The sequence below is a fragment of the Rhinolophus ferrumequinum genome, chromosome 18, assembly GCF_004115265.2.
Source record: "Rhinolophus ferrumequinum isolate MPI-CBG mRhiFer1 chromosome 18, mRhiFer1_v1.p, whole genome shotgun sequence".
In the NCBI taxonomy this organism is placed as follows: Eukaryota; Metazoa; Chordata; class Mammalia; order Chiroptera; family Rhinolophidae; genus Rhinolophus; species Rhinolophus ferrumequinum.
This window is the reverse complement of record NC_046301.1, coordinates 34168626-34196114: the sequence shown is the minus strand read 5'-3', so window position 1 is coordinate 34196114 and position 27489 is coordinate 34168626.

The following is a 27489-nucleotide window of genomic DNA, read 5'->3' as shown; positions in this document are numbered from 1 at the left end:
CTGAATTTTTTTTTTTCTTGTTGAGTTGTATGACTACATATTTTGGACATCAGCCCTTTATCAGAGATGTTGTTTGCAAATATTTTCCCCCATTCAGTTGGTTGCCTCTTTCTTTTGTTGTTGGGTTTTTTTGTTGTGCAGAGACATTTTAGTTTGATACAGTTCAGTTCACTTATTTTTGCTTTTATTTCCCCTGACTTTGAGGTCAAATTTCTAAAATCCTCTCTAAGTCCAAGATCCAAAGTTTAGTACCTATGTTTATTAAATTTTGTGAGAACATAAATTCATCTGTCTCTTCTTTTTAGATGAGCCCCTCAATCTCTGAACTTAATATTTTCCAAGATGAATGCAATAAGCTGAAAGATAATGTTAAAAAGAAAACTGGAGAGATAAAATACAGATCACATGAATATATAATAGTTTTAATAACTATTTTTAATGATGAATAATTTTAAAATTAAAAACATAATCATTATACCAAAATGAAAACAATAAAGCCATATGCAAAGTTCTATTCTGTTAAACAAAAGTAATTATTAGCTATAGTCAATTGAATCTATGTTGTGTTCCAGTCATAGCATAATGGGATTTACATAATTGAAATCCTCTCAATAATCTTTGAGGTTGCCATTATCTCCATTTTACAAATAAGGAGATAGTGTGAGAAGGTTAAACATCATGTGTAAGAAAAGTAAGCTTTATTATTTCCAAGTCATCTTTAAAAATAAGGCCTGGATTTTTCTTTCTATATGACCCCCATCTCAGTAAGTCAAAGACCCATCTTCTTTTTCTTGGAACTTTTAAGAGTGCTAGCTTATAAGAGTGGAGTAGGTGGGTGGAAATTCAGGGCACTTTGAAGGGACTCATTAAAATCTCAGTGTACAAGTGATTGTCCTTAAGCTGGACAATCCATAGGAGATAAGCAGCCAGGTTTTGCTGCAAAGATCAAAGCCAGCATCTCAGTAAAAACACATTGACACACTCGTTGTCAAGGAAGAGATGGCCTTTACCTCCTGGCCTGACTTCTGAATTAATGCTCTGCAATCTCTCGTGGTTAAACCACCTCCTCACAGTGGTGCTTCCAGATCGCATCCCCTCCTCTTCATATTCTTCCCCTTCTACTCCAAGGAAATGCCTCATTTTCCTTTCTCCCAACTCTAACTCAGGTTACCTTCATCTAGACTCCAGGAATCCAGCTTGTGTAAGTCAGTCACTCTCTGTGCACTTTCCATTCTATAGCTATGGAGTACACTATATAAATCCAGCTTTTTTCATGGCCCTCTTTTTTTGATTACCAAACATTTGTTAAGAAGTCTAAAACTAAAGCTCGCTTGTCCTTAGTTTGCATTCCTATTTCAATATTCTAATTTTCAACCAGGAGATTTGAATACTGTCTAGGAAAAGATAGATTTATAAGGAAGTACAGAAAATAAATGCTTACTAGTGTTATCTTCTACCTTTATAAAAAACCATCTATACTTTCCCAAGCTCAACAGTGGATATGACATTTGAATCTAATCAATAAGGGTGTATCAATTAATAAAAACATTTATTTTTCCTCTCATTTATAATCATGTAGGCATTATTTAGAAACAAACTTTGTTTTAATTTGCAGTGGTTCTTTGAATATCATTTTTTTATTTTAAATCAAACCAGTAAGTATTTCTTAACTAATGATTAACTATCAGTAAATTACTACATGATTGTTTGTTTTTTATACCCTGCTTAATTTTTAAAAAATATTTTACAGTGAAGTTGTAAAAAGACACAAAAATCAAAACTGTGGTTAAAATGAAAAATCTAATTAAACAGAATAGGCACTATTGAAGAAATCCTTGTTTCTGAGTTTTGGTGTTTAATTAAAAGAAACATTTAATTATTTATCTTTCAGAAGTAGGAAAAAAAAATCCTGGCTCTGAAAACTATTAATGGAATATGTTCTTTGTGACAATTTTCGCTGTAGGCGGTGGTTTTCAAAATAATTAAGGAAGAGTTTTTAGATGGTCTTGGGGAATATGTATCCCATTGGGGATTTACTGAATTCATTGTAATTAAATGTATTAAAAAAATAGCTAGAATAGGTTTTCACTAGAAGCTTCTCAAAGCACAGAAGCTCATTAATTCTCTTATTTCATCTTCAGATAACAACAATTTTAAAGTAAAATAGTCCAGACATGAAAAATCGAATTGATATGACTTTATACATGAGAATAGTTCAAATAAAAGGAAAACTGTTTAGCTGGTCTCTTTGGCCAAGAGTGGTGAGTCTTGAATGACGTTAACTCTGATTGTCCATCTTAATTCTGAAGAACATCTGGCATGACATTTCAGATTAAGTAAGGATGATGTCAGGTGTTTTACTGAGAGCAGCTGCCTAATAGGCACAGTTGAGAATTACTCCTAAACCTCATTAGAGCATCATGGAAGAGTCCGGAGCCTGAGCTAGTGACACAGCTGAGATGTGGACAAAACTGAGCTGCTGGGTTTGAGAGTAGTCAATTAAAGCAATAAGAGCTGAAATGAATGAAACAGTGAAGACAATAAGTGATAATGATGATAGACTATTCAAGATGCTATAAAACTGGAGAAACCACTTACTCTCCCTGTTCAATTTTCCTCCATTGAAAGATGTTTTGGTCAAGGGTCTCACTGATCATTGCAGACATGGGGGTCATCTCAGTGTTAAGGAACCCCAAAACAAAAGGTCCCAGTGGTTTTATGCAACTGAGGGCCAAGAGAAGGGAAAGGGAGCAAGGTTCGGAGTAGAAAAGTACTGAGTAGGGGGAAAAACGTCAATTATATTGTGATAGCATGGTACAGTGTCAGATGGTTGCTGGTCTTATGGTGATCACTTCTTTAGCATAGGGAATAAAATCAATAATGTGGTAATAACACTGTATAGAGCTAGGTGGGTACTGTTGAATAACTATGATGTACACCTGAAACGAATATAATATTGTATGCCAGTATTGTAATATAATATTTTATTTAATTAAAAATCTAAAAAAAAAAAAAAAGCAAGGGAAAACAAAAGTACTGAGCTTTGAGTCAGAGTGCAGAAAAGTGTCTTTAAGATTTTCCTCACCTCCCTTCAATAGGGAAGCCTCAGCAGGCGCACTCGAAGAAAATTCTACCCAAGGCCTCAGATAAAGTGACCAAGGAATGAAGACATCTGAGCTAGGAATGCAGCTAGCTCATTCCTACACGTAAGAGCACAGCCGAGCAGGGGCAGCTGATCCCTCGACCACACTCGTCTTAGAGACTATACAGTGCAGAGCACTAGGGTGCTGTGTTTGGTGTTGGGAGAGCGCCTTTCCTCTGTGAGGCCTGCTAGGTAAAGGCTTTGCCTATGGTCGGGCTTGAAAACATCACACAAAGGTTTAACGAGAAGCTGGACTCCTCAGGAAGAAGCTACTGCTGTTACATGATGAGGAAGATTATATATCCTGTTACTCTGCAAGCTGATTTGAATTAATTATGCATGTGTTAAAGAAGATGGGTGACTATAAGTTTCTGTGCACCTCCAAAGGCATTCATGAATCATAAGACTGTTACCATTAATGTTATCGTAATGGAACTATGGATATATTTTATAGTTACGGAAAGGTCTACATTCACCCAGTGACTTTTTTCCAGTTTTCTTAGCCATTGCCCTGAAGAAGTCCTAGTTTAGCTTTTGGAATATACACACAATGTACCTACAGACAACTCTACTTGTTCTTGCAGCCAACTAGAGAACTGTGTACAATTCTGTCCCCAGCTTGAGAACCAGCAGGATTCAGATACCCTTCATATAGGTTTAGATTTCTTCTACAGTCTGTGGGATTAGCAACAGCTTTTTGATGCCTGTGGAAGAGGAAAAGGACTCTCCTTTCCGCAGGGCAGCAGTATCCAGAGTTTTCCTGGGCTGACTTTGGTGGCCATTTCCAGAAAGATCCCTGGCTGACATTGCAACCCAGATTGCCTTAGTCTATCCTTCCTCGGACCTCCATACTCCCCAGTTATCCAAAAGCGTATGTTTGTGGGGTAGAACAAGAAACGGACACGTTTTTGAAAATTCAACCAGAGCCATTGGTGGATTAAGTCCCTGAGAATGTTTATTAATCCAGGCTGTAATATGAAAATATGAAAGCTTGAATGTAATATTGAAAATATGAAGGCTGTAATATGTAATATGAAAGCTTACCAAACCAGAAAAGTAAAACCAGTAGTTAATTTAAGAAAGGACCTAAATTGAAGAACAAAAATTGCTTGTGAAAGATTAAGGGATAAATCAGAAGTAGAGGAGCTGGAAATCCAGAAGGAAACAAGGTTGTATTAAATTGGAGACTAGGAGACACAGCAGTACATTAGGATTTAGTCATAGGGAAGCAAAAAATAGCAAGCAGCGTGATTGTCAAAAAAGACATGCTCCACTCTACATTCCTACCAGTAGTGTATGAGGGTTGCTTTTTCTCCACAGCCTCTCCAACACGTTATTATTTGTCTTGTTACTGATAGCCATTCTAACCAGTGTGAGGTGATATCTCGTTGTGGTTATTTACATATCTCTGTTAATTAGTGATGTTGAGCATCTTTTCATATGTCCATTGGCCATCTGTATGCCCACTATGGAATTACTACTCTGCCATAAGAAACGATGAAATAGTGCTATTTGTGACAACTTGGATGGATTTTGAGATTATCCTTCTAAGTGAAATAAATCAGAAAATGTTGAGAACCACATGATTTCACTCATATGTGGGATAAAAAACTCAAAGAAATAAGAAAAACAAAGAAACAAAAAACTCATTGGCACAGACAATAATGGTTACCAGAGGGTAAGGGGGGAGGGGGGTGGTAGATGAGAAAAAAAGGGATCAAATATATGGTGATGGAAGAACTGACTCTGGTGAACGCACAATGGGATATATAGATGATGTGTTACGGAATTGTACACCTGAAACTTATGTAATTTTACTAACCATTGTCACCCCAATAAATTTTAATTATTTTAATTATATATATAAATGTGTGTGTGTGTGTGTGTGTGTATTCCTCAAAAGCATGTTACAAAAAAAAAATCAACTCAGATGTCTATGGCCTTGTTTCATATATGTACTATTCAAACAATTTCAAATAGATAGAATTTCAATAATCTTTACCTTTATCTGAGTGTACTCTTCTGTTGTTATCTGAATTTTATGTCTATGATTCCCAATCTTATCTGTTTTGAAAGCCTCCCTATATTCTATAAATGTTGACAGATATTAATCACAAAAGTGGGCTGACAGTCTTGCTAGTGAGTGGAAAAACCCTGTGAGAAATCAGAATGCTTAACCTGTGTGTGCAAATGTATAGTACCTTGAAATGTAGGAAACCCAAGGTGAAAATTTAATATTTATAGACCCAAAATAGTAAAAACCAAAGAACCCTGATAAATATAAATACAAAATCACCCTCTATAACTGATGAATTCCATATATCACAGCTTCTACTGTAGATATTTTAAAATTACAAAGCTGATATGTAAACAAAATGCCTTCAGACAGAATCAACAAATACAACAAATAAGTTATATATTACCATTAATTATATAACAGAAAAATGCAAACAAACAAACCTACAAAAAAATAGACTTCCCATTAAATGAGATTGAATGTTTTCAGGGAAAAATGAAGGAAAAGAAACTGAATGGTAAGATTCAGACATTATAAAACAGAATAACCAAATTATGAATAGAATCAAAAAGGAATTCTAGAAACAAGAATGCGGTCTTTGTAATTAAAAGAAAATATATATATATATACACACACACTTATATCTATATCTATATCTATCTATCTATCTATCTATCTATCTATCTATCTATCTATCTATATATGAAGTGTTCCACATTAGACTGAATACAGTGGATAATACCAGTGACTTGGGAGACAGCATAAAATAAAGAGATAAAGGCATGGAAAGTATAAATTAGAAGTTAAAAATGAAAAGGAATAAAAGAGGTGCTCATTTAAGAAGACAATATTTCAAATGAGAGTAAGAAAATATTTTAAGATATAAGGTAGAATAATTGTTTTTACTTAAAGAAACTAACAAAATCTCAGATTTAGAAAAAGCACTATGTCCCAAAAAGTATAAATAAAAGCAGTCTTGTATTGGCACCGCAGAGTAAAATTACATAACATCAGTGAAAATGAGAAAATGTTAAAAGCTTTTAGAGAGAAAAGATAGATTATCTACCAAATATTAACAGACATCCATTTTTTTAAATTAGTAAACAATAAATCCTTGACTATATAATGAAATAATCCCTCAAAAGTGCTGAATTAAAGTTGTCAACTGTCAACTATGAGAAAATCTCATTGAAGATAAAATATGAAATAAGATTTGCTTGAGACAACGAAAACATACATTTTACAAATTATACACCCATGTTGAAATAAGCAATGTATAATTAAATTTTCATGACTCAAAAATACACAAAGAAAAAAGAGTGAGCAAAAGATTTTTAAAAATATTTGGTATTTCATAAACCTAAATAAGTATCACTTGCAAAAATTTTAAAAACTTGGTAAGGTTTTGAAAATAAAGTGGAACTACTTTTTAAAATGTAACTTGATACTGATACTTTGGAAAACAATTGGCAATAATGAGGATTTACATACTTTTCAAACTTGGAATGACATTTCTTGGTCTATCTAGTTGTTGAACATATATGTTCATAAGAAAATTTGCAGTGTTTTTCTTATTTTATAGTTCTGCATTTACAAAATTTTCCATTATAAACATTCTATTTATAATCGAAAGAAAATAAGCTTTGTGAGGATGGATGGTGAATAATGTGTTAAAATTGATATCAATGTTGATACCATTAACAGAATACAGATTCAATAATAAGTAAATAAATTGATATAAATAAAAACGATGTAAATAAATACATATAAATAAAATAATAAATAAATATTTATTTTGCAATATTTAAAAAGGAAGACTTTACATTTTCTATATGTGAGAAAGTGACTTAGCAAAGGATGCCAGAGAAGTGCTGAGGTTAGCAGTAGTTAGCAATGTTTCTTGTTTTCTGAGACGGTATCCAAGCTCACTTCCTGGTTTTTATTCATCAGTGAAAATAAAGCTTGGCATGATTTGATATGCCTAAAGTAGGGGTCTTCTGAAAGGCAAGATTAAGGATCAGAATTTTTAAATCTTCTTCAAGTTTCCAGGGGAGGGGTTCTGGAATTGAGAATTTAGTAATTTTACATAGAGGTTACCTACAAAATTCTGCTGTACCAGCATCCAGTGAAGTAGCTATCACTTTGTAATTAGGTATTAGGTATTTCTGAATCTTTTAAACCCATGTAATAAATGTATCCATACATCAGATGGTAATCAATTCCCTAGATAAAGGATTTTTTCCTTGCAAAATGTTGTCTTCTTTGGGGTTTTATGTCCTATTGTAATTATCATGTCAAGAGAGCTATAAAATCCTCTTGAGAATTAACTAAATCTAGTGACTATAATAGCAAATTAGCTATGTACTAGATGAAGGCTGAACCTCCTGGAAATTTATTTGTTTTAAGTCAATATTAAACACTAATAAAAATAAAATAAAATTCTATGAAGTCTTGGGGCATTACAATTGAAGCAGGTTGTTGAAACCTCCAAGTGAAAACAAAGAGATACCTCTAAAGAAGGGGGTGATAGAAGAGGGCAAAGGGGGTCAAATACTCGTATGTGGTGATGGAAGAAGAACTGACTCTGGGTGGTGAGCACACAATGCAAATAGATAGATGATGTTTATAGAATCGTACACTTGAAATGTATATAATTTTACTAACCAATGTCACCCCAATAAATTTAATAAAAAATAAAAAATAAATAGATAAATAATTAATTAAAAATGTAGATTACAGACCAACATAAATTTGGGTTATTTTTGAATGAAAGCATTTCACTTGGCCAAATACAATAAGTATTATGATCAAAAGTACTATCTGTGTAATGACAGGATTTAGGGAAGAGGCAAGGAATGGTCCTAGATTGGTAGTCACCAGAGTTGCACGAGAAAGAACAGACACAAAGAAATCAATATGAAGATGTCTTCAACAGATGAATCAAGATAATACCACAGCATAGTATATGACACTTGTAAACTATTCAGCAGAAACGTGGCTAAAACCTTGTGAACACCAGTCTAGTCATCTAATTCTGAAGTAGTGTGTACCTTTGTCACTCAAATTTTTTGTAATCTTGCAGACAAACCACTTAAGAGAGACAGATGTCAACTTCTCAGTAAGTACTTCTCGGTAGTGAAGACTAAGGAGCTCTGGACAGAAACAATTCAAATGACTGTGAGATTGAAATAAATCAAATGCCTGGGAACCAAAATAATAAAGACTCAATTTACTGGTTGGTTGGAATGGTCTTGAGGCAGCTGAGACCTGGAGGCCTGTGCCAAACGCCTGAGTTCCCAAAGAGCATCACTGAAGTCAATCCATTGGCTTCACGGGGTGAGACCAAGTGAAGTCAACACAAGGGTTCAAAGAAAAATGAAACTCATAAATTTGTTAATTTAATAAATTTTTTTAAAAGTTTTTACTTTCATTAAAGTCTCCCGAAAAAAAAAAGAACTGGTCAAATGAAGAGAAAAATGGGGGTTCCACTTTGATCATCAATTTGTTAGATGTCCCTGACTTTGAAAATGCAGAACAGAATGTTTCCTCTTTTCCGTGGTTTGTTTTGAAATGTAGGACTTTCAGGAGGTTCTTCCTGTTTTCCCTTTTTTGGTTACTTTTTGGAATACCAGACTGTTAATAACATAAGCCTTTTTTAAAGCAACTTGGTATGATTCATTCAGTGTTGGACAGGACTAGACTAAGAATAAAAATGTAAGATTTTCTTTTCTCTGTTTTGAACAATCTACTAAAGAAATAAATTGTGCTCAACAGTTGATCATGTTGAGTCAAGAGAATAAAAAAATAGTTGGAAAATTACTAGAGGCCATTAATAGAGCTGTCATAATTGATGTATCAAAATGCATTATAGAAGATTCATGTTACTAACATTCATGTTAGTAAAATTGTCTGGAGAAAGTAATGATAATACTTTCACAACATTTACTCAGTCACTAGCATTTTTTTTTTAAAAAATCAAAAAAAAAAAAAAAACTATTTCCGGATGTGCTACATGAGTCAACAAGTATTTTCTGCCAAAAATCTTCCTAGAGAGCAGCAGGAGCAATCCAACCCTACCAGAGCTGTCAGTTATTTATAAAACAGTGGTTTAAATTTAACCTTTGATTGTACAGAATTGAATCCAGATCACCAAACGCTTCTATCCTAAACTTGATGTTTCATAAAAAGAGATTATGCTTGTTCTTGCTGATTGCTGTAGATCTACAGAAATGATTGCTTTCCAGAAAAGTTTGCAAATTGGGCTGCTTCATCTGAATCTCTGAATATATGGACACCTATAACTCCTAAAGAAAAACATCAGGACTGCTGTTCATTATGACACAACTCATAACTCTCTGGTCCAAAACCACCCAAGAGAAAATGAAATGGACTAACAAATTATTTTCTAGCCTTGACGGTTTCAATGATACACTTTTTAAAAATTGTTGATAGGAGTAATAATCTCACTTAACCATGGGCAGGATGAATCCATGGACTGTGTTTCCTCCATTGTGGTTGGGAATCCCATTTGGAAGCTTGAAGAACCCTCTTCTCACAGGGAATCAGCTTCATTTGATGCTCACTCAATGAATTTTGATTCAGTGGCCAAAGAAATTTCCAAGGAAAACTACTTTGGAGAATTCTGGAGTAAAATAAGTTGTGTTGTGTCAAGTTTTTATATTCATAGAAACATATCTGTAAGAACTTTCATTCACTTTTTGGTAATAAAACAAAGCAGGCCAACCAGTCTAGTCAAAAAGTTACACTGCCAAAAGAAGAAATGATACAAGCAGCCTCTACGAGGTTAGACAATTAAGTTCCTGAACCCATCCTAGAAAAAGTGCTACATATCTCATTGCTGAATATCACTATGGTCACCTTTGAAGTACTCCCCTTGGGAAGTTACGCACCAATGCCGGCGCTTAGTCCATCCTTGAAAGCAATTTTGGAACTCTTTTTCCGGATTGGGGATCTGAGCTGTTGTCATACGGTGTTATCCTTAATGTCCTGAATGTCATCAAAATGTCTTCCTTTCCATATATCCTTTGTCTTCGAGTAAAGAAATAAGTCACGGTAGGCCAGATCAGGTGAGTACAGAGGGTGTTCCAATACAGTTCTTTGTTTACTGGATAAAACTTCCTCACAGATAGAGCCCTGTGAGCTGGTGCATTGTCGTGATGCAGGAGCCATGAATTGTTAGCAAAAAGTTCAGGTCTTCTAACTTTTCCACGCAGCCTTTTCAGCACTTCCAGATTGCAAACTTGGTTAACTGTCCAGTTGGTTCAAACTCATAATGAATAATCCCTCTGATATCGAAAAAGTTTAGCAGCTTCGTTGCAACAAGTTCACGAACTTAATTGTCAGACCTCATATGTTCATGTCAAAACCACATGATTAAGTAAAATATGTGTCTCTAGAAATAAAAATAGTGTGTTTTTTAAATTTATCATGGATTTTTAGCTTTTATGCATTTTGAAATTTTATTAAACATGAAATAATAGAGCAAGCATGAATTAAATTTAATAAAAATTTTATTTTTATGTTTAATATTGAGGAATTAGCATTTTCTCTTATCTTGCTCTAATTTTTACTACAATTTATTATTTGAGATTTAAATTCATATTACTAAAATATTCACTATAAATTTGGAAATTTTACTTCAATAATTTTGAAATTCAATTTTTATACCTACGATAAGATATTTTGGGAGGAGATTTCATATTTTAGGGTTTCTGCTCACTGTTTATCTTTGATTACATTACTTACTTACAATTTCTAATTATTTTGATTCATCTTTCACCTATAGTCTATATGTATATGAGAGTGATTTGTTTTTAAAGCTCTTAGCATTCTTGGGATTGTCTTTTGTTTCACCTGTGTATAAATGGATCTCCTATACAGTTCATCCAAGCATGTTTTTAGATTCAGCAAGCATATGTTTTTTTCACTAGTCTTACATTCTGATCTCATTTTTCTCACTTAATGAATTTATGCTGCAGCATTATATATGTAAGATTTTATTTAATCTTGTTGAGTATGTTACCTAATGTTTTTCTGGAACTTACTTTTGATTCTTGATGAGACATTTATCCTTAGATAATTTCCTCTCTCAAACTGCATTGTTTCTAAACATCCAAAGATCATTTTTGTCTTTGGTAAATATATTTGCGAGTGGCATTTATCTTATTTACTTGCATGTTACTCAGTAGCACAAAACATATGTACTTGAAGAAAATCATATATGAAATAATAACCGTATGAGCATTTTGTGCGGTATAGACACAGGTTGCATCAAGAAGAAAATATATCCTAAAGTAGAAAGAACGATGGCATAAGTGTGTTTGAAGTGGGTGCAGGAGGGGTATTTTGAGGAAAAAAAAGAAGAAAATATAGTACTAGAGAAAAAGAGTGCTTAAATATCAAACATTTCATTTTTACCTCTTTTTATATAGACAGTACAATGACTGTATAAAATGTTAAGATGGACATGGGAAACTGAATTCAGAAATGTCTGTTATTTTTCTTCTTCAACATTTGATATTTATTTCCAGCACTGTGAATGCTGCTTTGAATTAGATATTTCAATAGAAATCAAAGAGATATGTATACAGGTTCAAATCTAACAGTTTGCCATATGAAACCTCTTGCAAAGACATAATGGTCTACGTATTTATTCCTGAACTCTTCATGAAATGGATTGACATTTAAAGCTCACTTCAGACAAGTAAATGGGCCAAACTGATAGGACTTTTTAGAGCTCTCTCTTTTTCAATTGCTTTAGCACAAAGTGGATTTTTTGTTTTGTTTTGTTTTGTTTAAATAAACAAGTACCTGTGTGTTGAGATATAAGCTACTTGAATGTAACTTTTTCTACTGTCAATTGGCTAACTTTTTTATTTTTATTTTTTTTACCTATAATCTGACAGCTACCCAGTCTCCTAATTATTGAGGCACAGTTATTGGAAACAAAAAGAGCCTAGAGCCTTTGGGTATTAGAAGAAAAATGTCAGTTATTCTTCATCACTGTAAAGACACAGAGATGGATAATTTAACTACTAGCATTTGTTTTAAAAAGAATATGAATACTTAATGGTTAGATAATTCTCTAAGAAGTTTAAAGAAATAATGAGCATTGCTGCTTCGATGTTTAGATATATGATTCTTTTTATTACATAACCAATATATACCTTAGATATTAGATGGAACTTGCCTGCTGGAGATTTGGATTAACTTTGTTTGGATCACTCAATTTCATGGTATATTTGAGTTGAGGGGCTGTCTCAAAATTTCTGTGATTTTTCAGCTTACTGAGGACATGCTTCTCTTGATCACCGTGGCTCATTCTCACCAGTTTTCCCCCCAGAAAAGAACTCCCACCAACTTGTTTGTGAATTTAATAACTGTACTTGTACTAATGTTTTACAGAAGATAATTTAATATCAAAGAACATATTGTCCATATATATATACATATATATATATATATATATATATGTATTTAATCTTACAACTTAAGGAAACTTGACAAACCTACAGTCCATGTTTGAAAAGTTGGAGATTTTAATTGACTATGATTATCCCACCAACAATAAGACATAGTATTGAAATATATCTCAAGAACATGAAAAGGAGCATTACCATAATTTTTTCCTGCAATCAACACATAAATGGAGTATTTGTCGAGCACTCTAAGGGAGACATCAATTTATAAAGATGCAAAAATTAAAATAGGTAAATCGGGGCACCAAAGTGGAAAGATATGCCAATGCAGCAGAATACAATGGCTAGAAAATAGTCTAATGAATATAAAATGTTCCAGTAATTTTCAATTAGTGGAGAAATGATGAATTTAATCAACAAAAGATCAGGGACAAGGGATTCAAAACCTGATCAATAATCATCTCCGTTTAATACCTTACTCCAAATATACGACAGTTGTAATAAAGATTTAATGTAACAGTAAACATAAATATATAAACAGTAAAAATATATATGAAATATAACAAAATGATTCAAAATAGCATTCTAATATAATATAAAACAGTAAGTATAAAATACACAAAACACATATTTTATATAAATAATGTACAATTTTTAATAATATTAAAAAATAAACAAAATCACTAAAGAAGAAAATGAATGTTTTTAAACTAGGGAAGACATTTTTGAGCATGACAAATACAGAAATGACAAATAATTATTTATGAGTTTTTCATATTAAATAGTTTTTGTCTTTTTTTAATTTAAAACTGCATTGTCCAATATGGCAGCCACTGGTCGCGTAGCCACATGTTGTTATGGAGCACTTCATGCCTGGCTATTCCAAATTGTGCTGTGCTCTAAGTATAACATACACATTGGATTTTGAAGACCGTACAAAAAATAAATAGTAAGATAGTAATTTTTAACATATATTTTGTAATGATAATACTGAGTACATATTGGATTACATATACAATTAAATTAATTTCTCTTGTTGCTTTTTACCTTTTTTATGTGATAACAAGAAAGTTTAAAATCATATATGTGGCTCACATTATATTTCTATTGGACAACACTGATATAAAACCATTTCTTTTATGATTTTAAATTGATTTCTTTCTCAAAAATGAAATGTTTAATTTATTGCCTTCATCAAACAAATTAGAGATTTTTTTAAGCTCCAACCTTCGTCATGAGGAAGGGAATTGTGTGGGGAGGTTCCTTGCAATAAGCCTCTTTTAGGGTACAGTAAGGGGAGTGTGAGATTACATTCTTTTTCTGTTTATGAGTGCCTTGTTTTCCATACATTCTTTTTCTGCTTATGAGTGCCTGATTTTTCCATATTGTCTGTTTCAGTATTTCTCATAATTTTGTTATTTTTTTCTTATGGTTGGAAAGGGAAAATCTGTATTTGTCCAATATTGGGAGTTAAGATGTCTTTAGCAAATGTATGCATTGCCTTTCATGTCGCTCCTGACATTGAAAATTTCAAATAATGAGGGATGGAGGCCTGGTAATTTGCAGTCACTACCCTGGCAATGGTACTCTCCGAAGAACTGTATAGGTATTAACTCACTTAATCCTCGTAACTTGCCTGTGGCATAGAATTATTACTTTTCCTGTACCAGAGAGGAGTCTAGTAAGCTGAGGAACCTTAGCAATCTAGATTAATTTTATAATAAATTTTATTTCAGACTGTCATAAATGTATTCTATTAGTGTTGTTTATTTTGCCAACTTTCCAGAATAATTCGTGAATGTAATCAACATATATTTTTGGTTTCGAAATTATATTCTGAAAGAACTCATGTGTCGATCAACAGGAGAATGGAAAAAACAAACTGCAGCATATTCATGCACTAGAATACTCCTTAGCATAAAAATGCATTAATTGGATGTATTGCATGGATGAATCTCACTTCTCTGGCAGGACAAAAGAAAGAAACCAGACATAGAAAAGATCACATTGTATGCTTCCATTAATTAAGAAAGTTTTAAACAGACAAAACTCATTTAAATTTAAAAAAAAATAAATCAGAACAATAGTTGCCTCTGGAGGATTAGGTAGGGGTGGGGCAGGGAATGGTGTAAATTGACTGGAACGGAGGTATGGGAACATTCTGGTGAGAAGGAACTGTTCTGTCATGATAAGAGTTATCTGGGTATATCCATTTGTCAGAATTGTAAGGCTAAGTTTTGTGCATTAAAATATGTTATTTTACCTAAAGAAAAAAAGAACTGTAAGTAGAGTAATTATAGCAGTAATTTGGGATAGAGGTATAGATGACACATAAATGGATAATACTTGAGGTTGGGTGATGGATACGTGTAGGTTCATCTTTTTATCCCAAATTATTTCTATCGACTTCATTTTTTGCATAATATAAAGCTAAAATAGGCCTAATAAAGTGCTTTCCTCAAGGCTTTGTCAAAACTTGGATAAAATTGAAATAAGTCTACGTAACAATTACAAATATGAAGTCTTAGCTTATTAGAGAAAATCTGGGAAGGAAATAAAAACCAAGATAAAACTAGCTGCAAAAAGTACTTTAAGAAAGGTGAGAGTGGTGAGGAAGGAAAGTTGTTTTCCTTGATTGTAAACTTTCAGTAAGCAGTGATATTTTTTTTTTCCTTTTCTAAATGAAGCCTGTTTCTGAAATGAGCAACACACAATGTTTTTAGCTTTACTTCAAACTTTTTGCCTCTTCCTTAAATGGCAATTTCCTTTCTGTGTGAGGTACATCGATAAAAGTCTTTTTTAGTAATGATCCCATCAAATCTCCTATTCACAATAAAGTCATTTTCATGCTAGGTACATGGCCTTAATAAGAATTGGGTTATGAGAGAACAGTGTGAGTTGTATAAATAGTATGTGAATACTGATTTCAACATTAAACTATTGCATTTCTTGATAATGCTTGAGAAAATGTAATTTGCAATGTATTCGTAAAAGGGCTAGAATAATGTGTGGGGTCATTTTTATTGGGCATTTGTGACTCATATCAGTTTAAAACTATAAAAGCTGTATTTTTCTCTATTAAAAAGCTTTATCTCATCCTAACATTGCACTTCAGATTTATTTCAGTGCACTAATCATAGTAACAGAAATACAATTTTATTCTAACACATTTTAGAAAACTAAATGGTCTCATTACTTGGTTATTATCAAGTTCTAATTCTGAATTCCAGTGGGTTTTCATGGAATGTGCTCCAGTACATTCAGAAATACAGAAGAGCAGGACATATTTAGAAACAAATAGTTGGCTAATAGTTAGTTTTTTATATAAACATTTTCTTGGCCACTTGTCATGACATCCTGAAAAAACAGAATCTTCTATTTAGTATCCAGTTTTAGACTGTATTGTATTTTAGCTGGAGACCAGCAAATTATTGTTGCAAAGGTTAGAGAATAAATATTTTAGGTTTTGCAGATCATAAAGTCTCTGTTGCATCTACTCAACTCTGTCACTGTAACCAAAGCACTCATAGACAATACATAAAGAAAAGAGCATAGCTGTGTTCCAATAACTTTATTTACAAATCAACCTGCAGGCTGAAGTTTGTCAACCTCTGCTCTAGACTAGCACTTCTCAAACTTCAGTGTGTGTAAAAATCTGCTAGAGATTCTGATTCAGTAGATCCGGAGTGGAACCCAACAATTTGATTTTTTTTTCTGATTCTATATCTGAATTCAGCTATGGGAATGCAACATTATGCATCTCTGTTTCTGTTGCTACAAATAAGAACTGTAGTATCTTCCTTACCTCCTTTACACACTTCTAATGAAGATCAAGTAGAGTAATATATGTTAAATTTAATATATAGTATACACAGTCAGAAATCAGCATCACTAAGACAATTTGATAAAGGTTTCTGCTGAATTGATTTGTTTTGTTTTTCAATTCTAGACGTTAGAATCTTAATTATATAAGGTATAGTAGAGTCATAATAGCATCTAATGAGTCCACAGTTTTCAAAAGCATTTTAAGATGTATTAATTTCCTATTACTGCTGTAACGAATAAACAGAAATGTAGTAGCTTCAAACAACACAGATTTGTTGTTTTACAGTTCTAGAGGTCAGAGTCTGAAATGTGTCAGCAGTTGTAGTTCCTTCTGGAGATTCTAGGAGAGAATCTGTCCCTTGCCTTTTCCTGACTCGAGAGGCTATTCTCATTCCTTGAATCAGAGCCCCACAACACATTATCTTTTAGCCTCCTACTTCCATCCATGTTTCTCTTATAAGGATCTTTTATAAATATATTGGCTCCACCTAGATAATCCAGGATAATATTCCCAAATCAAGATCCTCAACTTAATCATGTTTTTAACTTCATTTTACCATGTAAGGTAACATATCCACAGTCTAGGACATGGACATCTTTGAGGGCCAGTATTCAACCTAACACATAAGTGCATTAACAAGGTAACAAAATGTGAATTGAGTTTCCAGTGGAAAAAGATTAACAGACAGAGCACAGGATCTTGAAACCTTCCTTGTCAGAGTTACCACCTTTTAGGATCCCCAGAGGGGATTAGGCATCTTTTCCTGCTAGAAGGTTTTTCCAAATCGTGACCAATAGTACCCTAGTAAAATAAGTCTAACTACATTGGAGATCCCTTTGCTTCACCCATAGGCGGGACTAAGTTGTCTATTACAACATAGGCCAATGAACAATTTAGCACCTTTTCTCATGAGCCTGCATTGTACTTTAGCTCTCAGTATTTTAGTGCTCTGATTATGGTGAAGGGTTTTAGACAAAGGAAACCAAGCTATAGGGGAGAAATTCTAGGCCTCTCTCTAAGCCTTTAGTAGTTTGACCTTCAGTTCAATCATAACATCTAAAAAAAAAGTTTTTCCCATGTGAAATTGCCCCAGGCCTGTCTTACTTGAGAAGAAAAGAATACTTTCAAAGATATGAGCTGTATATTAAAATAAAATGCTCATAACATTTGGTCCAAAAAAGTATCCTTGTCCTTGAGTCATCCGTATTGATGGATCCTTTTCTTTAGGGAGTGTAGCAGGAAAAACCCAGTCAAGAGGCAGAAACCACAGTTACTTTAACAAAAATAATTTAGTATTAAAAAAATGTTAAGGTATGAAAGCATTGAAAAAGTAAAAAGAGAACATTAAGGTATCATAAAGGTAGAAACTACAGAGGGCAGCTACCAAACCAAGTGGTGGTAGAACAAAGGGAAAATGTTGGAATGATTACGACAGAATCCTGACAGAGGGATCCTGTAGAGCTAGGACACTGAGCTCTGCAAAAGTTGGTGTTATTGTCTCCCAGCTCAGCAGAAGAACCTGGGCATAGGGAGTCACACCTCTGGCAAGAGAAAGCTTACTTTCTCATGCAGGTGTTGCTAAGAGGACGTGACAATGCAGAAAAAATGGCAAAGTCTAATCAACTGCTGCTACTTGAACAACTGCTTCTGATAGGGAAAAGAAGAATTTGTTACTAGTAACAGGACACCAAGAAAACAAACAAACAAACAAACAACAACAACAAAGAACAAGATGCCAAATCAAAAATAGTAGGCAAAGAGGAGAGAGAAGACATTTCTTCCTCTAGTCTTGCAGTTTCCCTCTAACTTCCCATCTTGGCAGAGCCAAATGAGAAGTCTGTTGGCAAAGGAGAGAGGTGCTTTCTAGAGTCCTAGCCATGGCATTATAGATGTAGGTTTTGGAGTTCCTCACATGTGAAGCTCGAAATGGGCATCAACAGTTAGTTACTTGACATCCTTGCAAGGCTATAATTTCAGTCAAAGGATGGACTATGAAAACAAAATACTTCTTACTAGTAAAGTGAAACAACAAAGAAGCTTTTGTTCTGTTGTTGTTGTCTTTTGTGTTTGTTTTGTTTTGTTTTTGTTTTTTTACTTAATTCTGGGAGAGAGTAAAAAAATAAAATAAAAAATCATCTTTCCTGAGTATTTATCACCACAGGTCTGCACCCCACATAGGACTGGAGTTCAAATTTGAACCAGAAAAAGATCCAACTACCCCCAACTAAAAAAGATCCAGCCAACCTGCCAAGCTGTAAACATGAAGTTAAAATTTGTTCTTGGTGTGATTAACAGAAACAAATATAAAACCAATATGGAGAGAAATGTCCTTAATAGCATCAGATGTATCCTCATAACTAGTCATTCTTATTGACCTCAAAATAATGAAATCATATGAGAAAATAATTCTGCATGAAATAAAATCAGCAGAAACAATATGTAAAAGAAAGGAACCTCAAGATTTTTAGATAATAATCTGACATAAAATATAAAATAAATATTTCAGATAATTATAGACTTAAAAATAAAATTGTATATCATCAGTTATATCTGAGAAATTAAAAATCCAAAAATTAAAAAAATAATGTGAATCAGTAACCACAAGATGGCCACGGGGTTTTGAAAATTAATCTGGGGAACGTAATTTAGTGGTTACCAGAGGGTAAGGGGGGTGGGGGATGGGAGATAAGGGTAAGGGGGATCAAATATATGGTGATGGAAGGAGAACTGACTCTGGGTGGTGAACACACAATGTAATTTATAGATGATGCGATACAGAATTGTACACCTGAAATCTATGTAATTTTACTAACAGTCGTCACCCCAATAAATTAAAAAATAATAATAATAATAAAAATGGTAAAAAAAAATAAAAATAATGTTATTAGAAATTAAAAAGCAAGACATGTTTTACGAACTTGCTGAAAAGAAAGTTAATAAATTGAAAGATAAATCTAAGGACATTACTTAGCTTGAAGTTTAGTCGGATAAAAAATGTAAAATGTGAAAGTGAGGTTAAAGAATAAACATTGTATATTCCAATATGCATTTAAAATAGTTTTCATGAGGAGACAATGGTGAGAATTGGGAAGAAGCTATATTTGAAATGATAATGGCTGATAATAAATGAGATTTATGTTGAAGCTCAGAAAGCACAATGTGTCTTCAGTTTAATACATAATGCTAATAGCCATAATCAGTACATTTTGTAGAAGAGAAAACCCCAAAGTGAAGGACATTAACTAAAAAACCCTGGCAGGAGACCCCAGGCCATCAGCCGTGGCGAAGCAAACAGGCCAGGTGGGAGCAGGTCAGAGTCTCCCTTAGAGGGTGGGGCATGAGGATGAATGACCCTGATGGACTACCTGATGTCCCTCAGTTTTCCTGTGAGGCAATTTATACAACTAAGGTACAATTAGTGACTAAATATCTAGAGAACTCAAAAATGGAAAAAGAGAATTACTAACACAAGGGCAAACAAGAAATTGGGCAGGAAAGACAAAGGGCTCATAGAGTCTTCAGTGGCTCAGCTGTGAACAGTGTTTACAGTGTCCTAAGGTCAATACCTGTTATTGACCTAACCCAACAGTGGGAGACAGGAAGGATATATGTATGATGGGGGTGGAGAAGAGGTGGTCTGAGACAGCGAAAACCTCATGGTTCAAAGTGGGGGAGCTAATGGGTAATGCCTACAATAGGAAACAAATAAATATCAAGAAGCAGGCTTACGAACACATTATTTATAGCTCTAAGAGACTTGAATGTGGGTACCTGTACGCATGGAGATGATGGAGGAAACTTATATTTCTGCCGGTATGACTATTTGACTCTATGAACATGTGCCTAAACAGCGCTGTCAAAAATAAAAACTCAACTATAAAAAAATATGGCCAGATATGGATATAATCTAATATTTCAAATATGATATACATACACATACACATATATGTATGTACATGTGTGTATATGTATGTGTACACATATGTATATATGTATGTATGTATATATGGAATTCTTACATCTATCATTTAATTTTAATACATTATCGTATTTAGGCCAAGAATCATTTCTCATTTTCCCAGTTAATCTTCACAAAGATAACTAAATATTCTTATTTTTTTCATAATGGTTTCATCAATAAAATATATAGTTTAAAAACAATAAGTAATATCATATATATGTATAAAGAAATGACATAGAATCAAGATACATGATGCATTGGTTTTTGATTGTAAGACATTTCTTCTCAATAATTAAGTTCTAAAATACTCAAAAGTGACTTAGAAAATATTTTAAAAGTTAACTTAAAAAATTAACAAGCTGTTGTCTGAGCCCAATGATTGGCAATATTAATGTAAAATGTGCTATATCTTCTTAGAAGCTGTCTGTTTTAAAATAAATTTAGTCACATGCCATTATTAACACCATTATAGAAATGACTGCAGTTTTAAAGGAGAGAAATTTAAAATATGAAATTAATGCATTTAGTTATCTTTGTCTAAAACAAATCATTCCAAAATTGGAAGATAATATAATTAAGTTTAGAAACCAATTCAAGACATTGAACTCCATAAACAGATATTTTATTATGTATTTGGCATAAATGTAGCATATGTGAAGATTTTAATACTGTCTTTATATGGCTATGTACTATTTATATATCTACTCCCTTCCATGAGCATGCTGTATTTAATATTTTATGTTAACACTGCACTGCTTATTTTGTCTTGGGGTCTTGGAGATGAGCAGTTGTTGTTTTTTTTTTCTGTTTGTTTTTGTTGATTTTATTAAATGTTCTATTTCACTATAGAAACATTTTTTAAAAAATAGTCTTAGACTGTTGTCAAAGAAGATTTAATTTTAAGAAAAATGCCTAAATACGGTGGCATTATACTAAAACTAACAAGAATCCTTTCTTTTCTGCTAAGAATAGTGTCTAGTATAGTAAAAGATTCAACTGATTGACGGGAAAGATGCAGACTCTAAAATAGAAAAACTAGTAATTGCTTATGATTCATTTTGTTTAAATACTTTCCTCCCATTTTGCTATGTCTTTCCTAATATATTTTTATATTACAGCAGAACTTTTTTCAGTCTTTTTTAATTTTTTTAGCACATTGCAGTGTGCTTTTGTTTTTGTTTTTAGTTTAGTTTATTATTCTGGTTTTCAAAGTAGGAAAAGGTGCTTATTCTGCTCAAATTTGAGATAAATAGATCCAAAATAAATTTTACAGAATCCTGATGTTACATTTTTTAAGCTCTTGCTGTCTATCTGAGATAGTACATCCACATTCAGGGTTTCAACTTTCGTTTTTAGTCTTTCCATATCTGACTTCATTTCTCACCAGGCCACCAGAATGACAACACATCGATCTGTTGGGCCTTATTTTATCAGTTGTACTATATCCACCTTCACTTTTGGATATCTGCTTTGCCACAGCTTCCAATTCTGCTAGCTCTTCCCTTGTAATGCTTCTCAGAATCAAACGCTAACCTGGTGTCTGACACATCGTAAGCACTCAGTGAGTGCAAGTATTCCCTTATTCCAGATATCCTTAAGTTATCAGTAAGTCTTATCTTCCAATTGCTTTAATAGTTAAATTGTACAATCTTTTATTAGAATCCCATCTTCAGTTATGCCATCATTTGGTACAGTTAATCATTGGTCTCATAAGTTTCCTATCAAATAGCATTAAGCAGCTCATCATAGGCCACTTTTATTTATTATGATCACTGTATACATGAAAAGGTGCTCAACATCACTAATCATGTAAATCCAAATAAAAACCACAATGAGATATATCACCTCACACCTGTTAGAATGGCTATCATCAAAACGATAAGAGGCAAGTGTTGGTGAGTATGTGGAATAAAGGGATATATATATATATATATATTTAAAGCAAAGGAAAACAGGGTCTCAAAAATATATCTATACACCCATGTTCATTGCAACATTATTTACAATAGCCAAGATATGGAAACAACTTAAGTTTCCATCAATAGATGTGTGGTTAAAGAAAATATTGTTTACTCTAGGTGATGAACCCACAATGTGATATATAGATGATATATTACAGAACTGTACACCTGAAATCTATGTAACATTACTAACAATTGTCAGCCCAATAAACTTTAATTAAAATATATATATACATATATATATGGTTTTTATATGCAATGGAATATTATTCAGCCATGAAAAATAAGGAAACCCTGCTGTTTGCAAAAATATGAATGTATTTTGAGGGGATTATGCTTGTGAAATCAGTCAGATAGAGAAAGATGAATACTGCATGACATCACTTATATGTGAAATCTAAAAAAGTCAATATATAAGTGTAGCAAATCAGCCAGTTGTACATCTTAAATATACATGATATTGTACGTCAATTGTATCTCCGTAATACTGGGGGGGGGGGAAAGATGACTACATATCCACTTTATTTGCACTGCCCTCCTAAGTCTAGACAGTTCTCTTCATCTCTAAGTGATCTCTTTTCCCTGTTTTTATTCATACTGGGAGACTCTTTGTGTTCCTTTCTTCTGCCCTTCAAAATTTTCCTGACTATTAAAGTTGACGAGTCTCCTTTATTTTTACCACAGACCCTTGGATTTCATCTGTGTCACATTGGCTCTGTAGGTACATAGTTGTCGATTATTTTATTTTATTTTATCTTATTGTGTTGTCTTCAGAATAAATGATAAATGCCCTGGGAGGAGAATGTGTGTACTTCTGAAGCCTCTAAAGAGCATCGACTGCTGCACGGTTCATTGTACACACTGGAAGCTTACATCCATGTTTTTCCTATAATCCACCATATATATGACACATTGTGACTTGAAACCTATGTAATTTTACTAACTGGTGTCACCGCAGTCAGTTTAATAAAGATAAAAATAATTTATGTTTCCTTTAGTCCAGAGTGCCCAGGTAATGTCAACAGCAGGTGTTATGATTGATAGATAGGTACTCTTTATCTCATGCCAAAGAATCAGTGGCATAGTTCTCCTGTTTTGTGAAGCAAACATCTTAGAAAATAATATACATTATTCTTGAGAGTATTGAGTAAGTACTTAAAATTTTCTTTGAAATAGAAATTTTCTTTGAAAATTTCTTTAAAATTTTCTTTCAAACATCTTAGAAAATAATATACATTATTCTTGAGAGTATTGAGTAAGTACTTAAAATTTTCTTTGAAATAGGTAGAAAAGGGAAACGAACGATGCTTTTACAGGAATAACCCAGAATTCTTGTGTCATGCGGGAGACCCTGCTCGCTCCACCATTTATTGTGCGGGGTGGCCTGCACGGTCTCTGGTCCCGCTCCCCGCATAAGAACGCAGGATATGGCCAGGCCAAAAAGGAACACCCACAGAGCCATAGATAGGGGCGTCATACCACTACAGTCTCACTGGAGGCTGGAGTCACACGACTTGCAACCTGTTGTCCGCTTCTCTGCCTGCCGACCAACCGACCAACTGACTTGACTCTCTCCAACCAGCGCAGCCACGGCAGTTATATCAGTGGCTAATTGGCTCACTGGTTACAGCTGACGGCCAATTAGCCACAGCTGATGGCCATCTACTACCTGAGCCAGCACCTTTCCACGTGAGGCTGAGAACCTGGAAACTGCTCTCTGGGACTCTGTCCCCATACTTGGAACAGATATTTTATTTTGATCATAATGCATGCAAGATTAACTTGTCCATCTGGTTATGGAAAAATACAAGCAGTTTCTTCATTATTTGAAATGTTGAGATATCCAGGATTTGCTTTATTCCTGATAGTCTGTGCATTGCTAAATGTTCATATTTCATTTCCTTGACTATGACTTAATTTTTCCTCATATCGGTGAGGTGATACAGTTTAAAAAACAACCAATTCATTAATATCTTTACTTTTCATACATTTCGAACCTATGAATATTTAATTTCCAATGTGAGCAAAACTGCATTTTGTTTCTACCACCAAATAACCATCTCTCCCAATAGCAGTTAAACCCTGAAATCAAATGTACTTTAAACTTCATCATTGTCAATTTAGGCTCTATGTCATTTCCCCCCAGCAGGTTTATTTTTTGTAATTTCAGAAACCTTGGATTTATAGGGTTTGTGTATGTGTGTGTGTGTGTGTGTGTGTGTACACATATGTGTGCATGTGTATGCTTATAGCATGTTTTTCCTTTCTCCTATATGAATTGCTGAAATATACATGATTATTTCCTGTTGAATTTGTCTTATAAACAAAGCCAAAAAGCTGCATGGGTGTTTTACTAGATACAAGCTATATTCTTCAGGTAATCTTATTTTAACCTGTCGGTGTTGCTATGAATGCAGCTGGTAAAACAGCTGAACCTCTAAAAAGCTGTTCCTACTTGAGATGTAAAAAGAAAAGCCCACTCTTAGATTTATAAATCTATCACTCATGCAATATTACCATATGACCCTTTAAATATCTTTTTAATTCCTCATCTTGGTTCAGAAATCATTCAGCAGAACTAAATATAGAAACTGGAACTTTCCCTGCCTTTATTTATGAATATGTATATATACATATATATCAGTATCTATTTAATGTACAGTTTAATTCATCCAATTGTGCTTATGCATGGTAGGAACTACTTATATAATTTCCCACTGAAAATTACAAATGAATGACTTACTTGAGAAATGCACTTTCAAGTGACTAATGAACTAAGCAAAAAAATAGCAGGGAGATCATTAGTGTGCATATTCACTTAAATCTTCAGCAAATCTGGGCCATCCACTAAATTATTAGTTTAGCACAGCAACACATACAATGTATAAATCAGCCTGAACTCCAATTCTCTCCTTTAAGTATGTAGCTGAACTTGGCCATGATCTGCGATGAGAGGATCGCCAGAAGTGGTTATAAGTAAATAAGTATAAAACAGTTTATGCAGTTGCATATTTCAAATTGTTCCATATACATAGAAAATTAGATTATTGATATTTGGTAGTAATAGGTAGATTATTCATTGTTCATTCATTTTAACACTTTTATTAAATGTCTACATTGAGTGAAGAATATTGGTTTAAAGCATAGCCCAATGTCAAGTGTTCTTCTGTCTAGTGGAAAATAAAGAGATGGGTAAACAAATATCTGAGGTATACCCTCTTAAATTTTTCTTTTTTTTTTAATTAAAATTTATCCAGGTGATAAAGGCTAGTAAAATTACAAAGGTTTCAAATGTACAATTCTGTAATACATCATCTATATATCACATTGTGTGTTCACCACTCAGACTCAGTTCTCCTTCCATCACCATATATTTGACCCCTTTTATGTTCTTCTACTATCCCCTCTCCTCCCTTACCCTCTGGTAACCACTAAACTATTGCCCATGTCTAGGAGTTTTTGTGTCTTTATTTGTTTGTCTCGTTCCTTTCTTGCCTTCAGTTTTATATCCCATGTATCAGTGAAGTCATATGGTTCTTGACTTTTTCTGCCTGACTTCTTCCCCTTATTGTAATAATCTCAATATCCATCCATGTTGCAAATGCCAATATTTCATCTTTTCTTATGGCAGAGTAGTATTCCATTGTGGAGGTTTTGATTAACATACAATGGATGATCAGCAAATGTAAAAACATCACACCTATTCCAGCTTGGTTTGTATGGGGTTAGGACAAGCATGTGAAAGATTTTTACAGCAAAAGTGATATCTTAACTAAATTTTACATGACCAGCACTTCTTACCAAGGCTATTTCAGGGAGAGGAAGCTATTTTAGTTCATAGAATGAATATGTTCAAAGTTACAGGAATACAGAAAGGCATGACATATAAGAGAAACTACAACATAACCATGCTATCGAGATGTAGACAGTAATATATTTGGAAAAAATCTCAAATAACACAGCATAAATGATCTTAGTCCCTACTAATGAATTCATATTTTTCTAAAAGGAAATACAGAAACAGTCAACAATTTTGAAGAAGGAAGTGATATATCCTGTGTTGTTTTTAAGAATATTTTGACAAGTCTTCGGAAAATTGGTAAAATGAAGAATGAGATTTAAATTAGGAAACTGTGTGTTATCCTTCTGTAAATAATTATGAGGCCATGGATTAAGATAGTGGCAGTGAACACTGATAAAATAAACTGGATTAAAAAATTTATGGTTTATTGGTATTGATGAACTATTGAATAAAGAACATAAGGAAAATAGAAGATTGTAGAATGATTTCACCCTTAATACTAAACAAAATGGTGGCAAAATGGTACCTTATCAAACAAGAAACATGATTGGAAAGGGGATTTGGGAGTGATGATGAACTAAATTTTGGACATGCTGAATTTGAAATATGTGACATATTCAAGATAAGTTGTAATTCAGAGTATTGGAGTCAGAATGATTAGAAATGGAGATTCAACAACCATATTAGTCAAAATAGACTAACTGCTATAACAAATAGCTCCCATATTTCAGTGATTTAAAGTAGTTAAATTTATTTCCTCTCATGCAATAGTGCAGCATAGGTATTCCTACTCAGCTCTCCTCAAAGCATGAAACAGGACAAAGATTTCTTTCATCTTGAGTCTCGTTCCTCCCTCCTCTGCACCTTCAACTCACCTCTATGTGATCAAGGGATGGGGGAAAATAACACAATAACATGTTGGAGAATCATGTTTGCTCACATCCCTTGTTCTGAACGCAGTTACATGGCCACACCAAATCACTAAGGAAGCTGGGAAATGTAGTCCAGGTGTGTGCACATTTCCTTACTAATGAGTGAGGTCATCTATGATGTGACCTCTGCAGACTTCTCTAAATTTACCAAACACTGTTTCTCACCAGTCGTTCTGCTGAGATAGTTATTCTAAGTACCAGCATTCTGGCAAGCAAATACAGATATTGGGGAGCTTTTAAAACAATTAAAATAAATATTTTAAACTGCACTTATTTTAATATATTAGTTTTTATTTTTAAGCTACTCAATAATCTGAATAACAAATCTTCTAGGCTATTATGTATTCTTGAAAATCAAATAAATTAATAGTGCAGAAGACTGAGGTTCCTTGAAATCCACAGAGTCTCC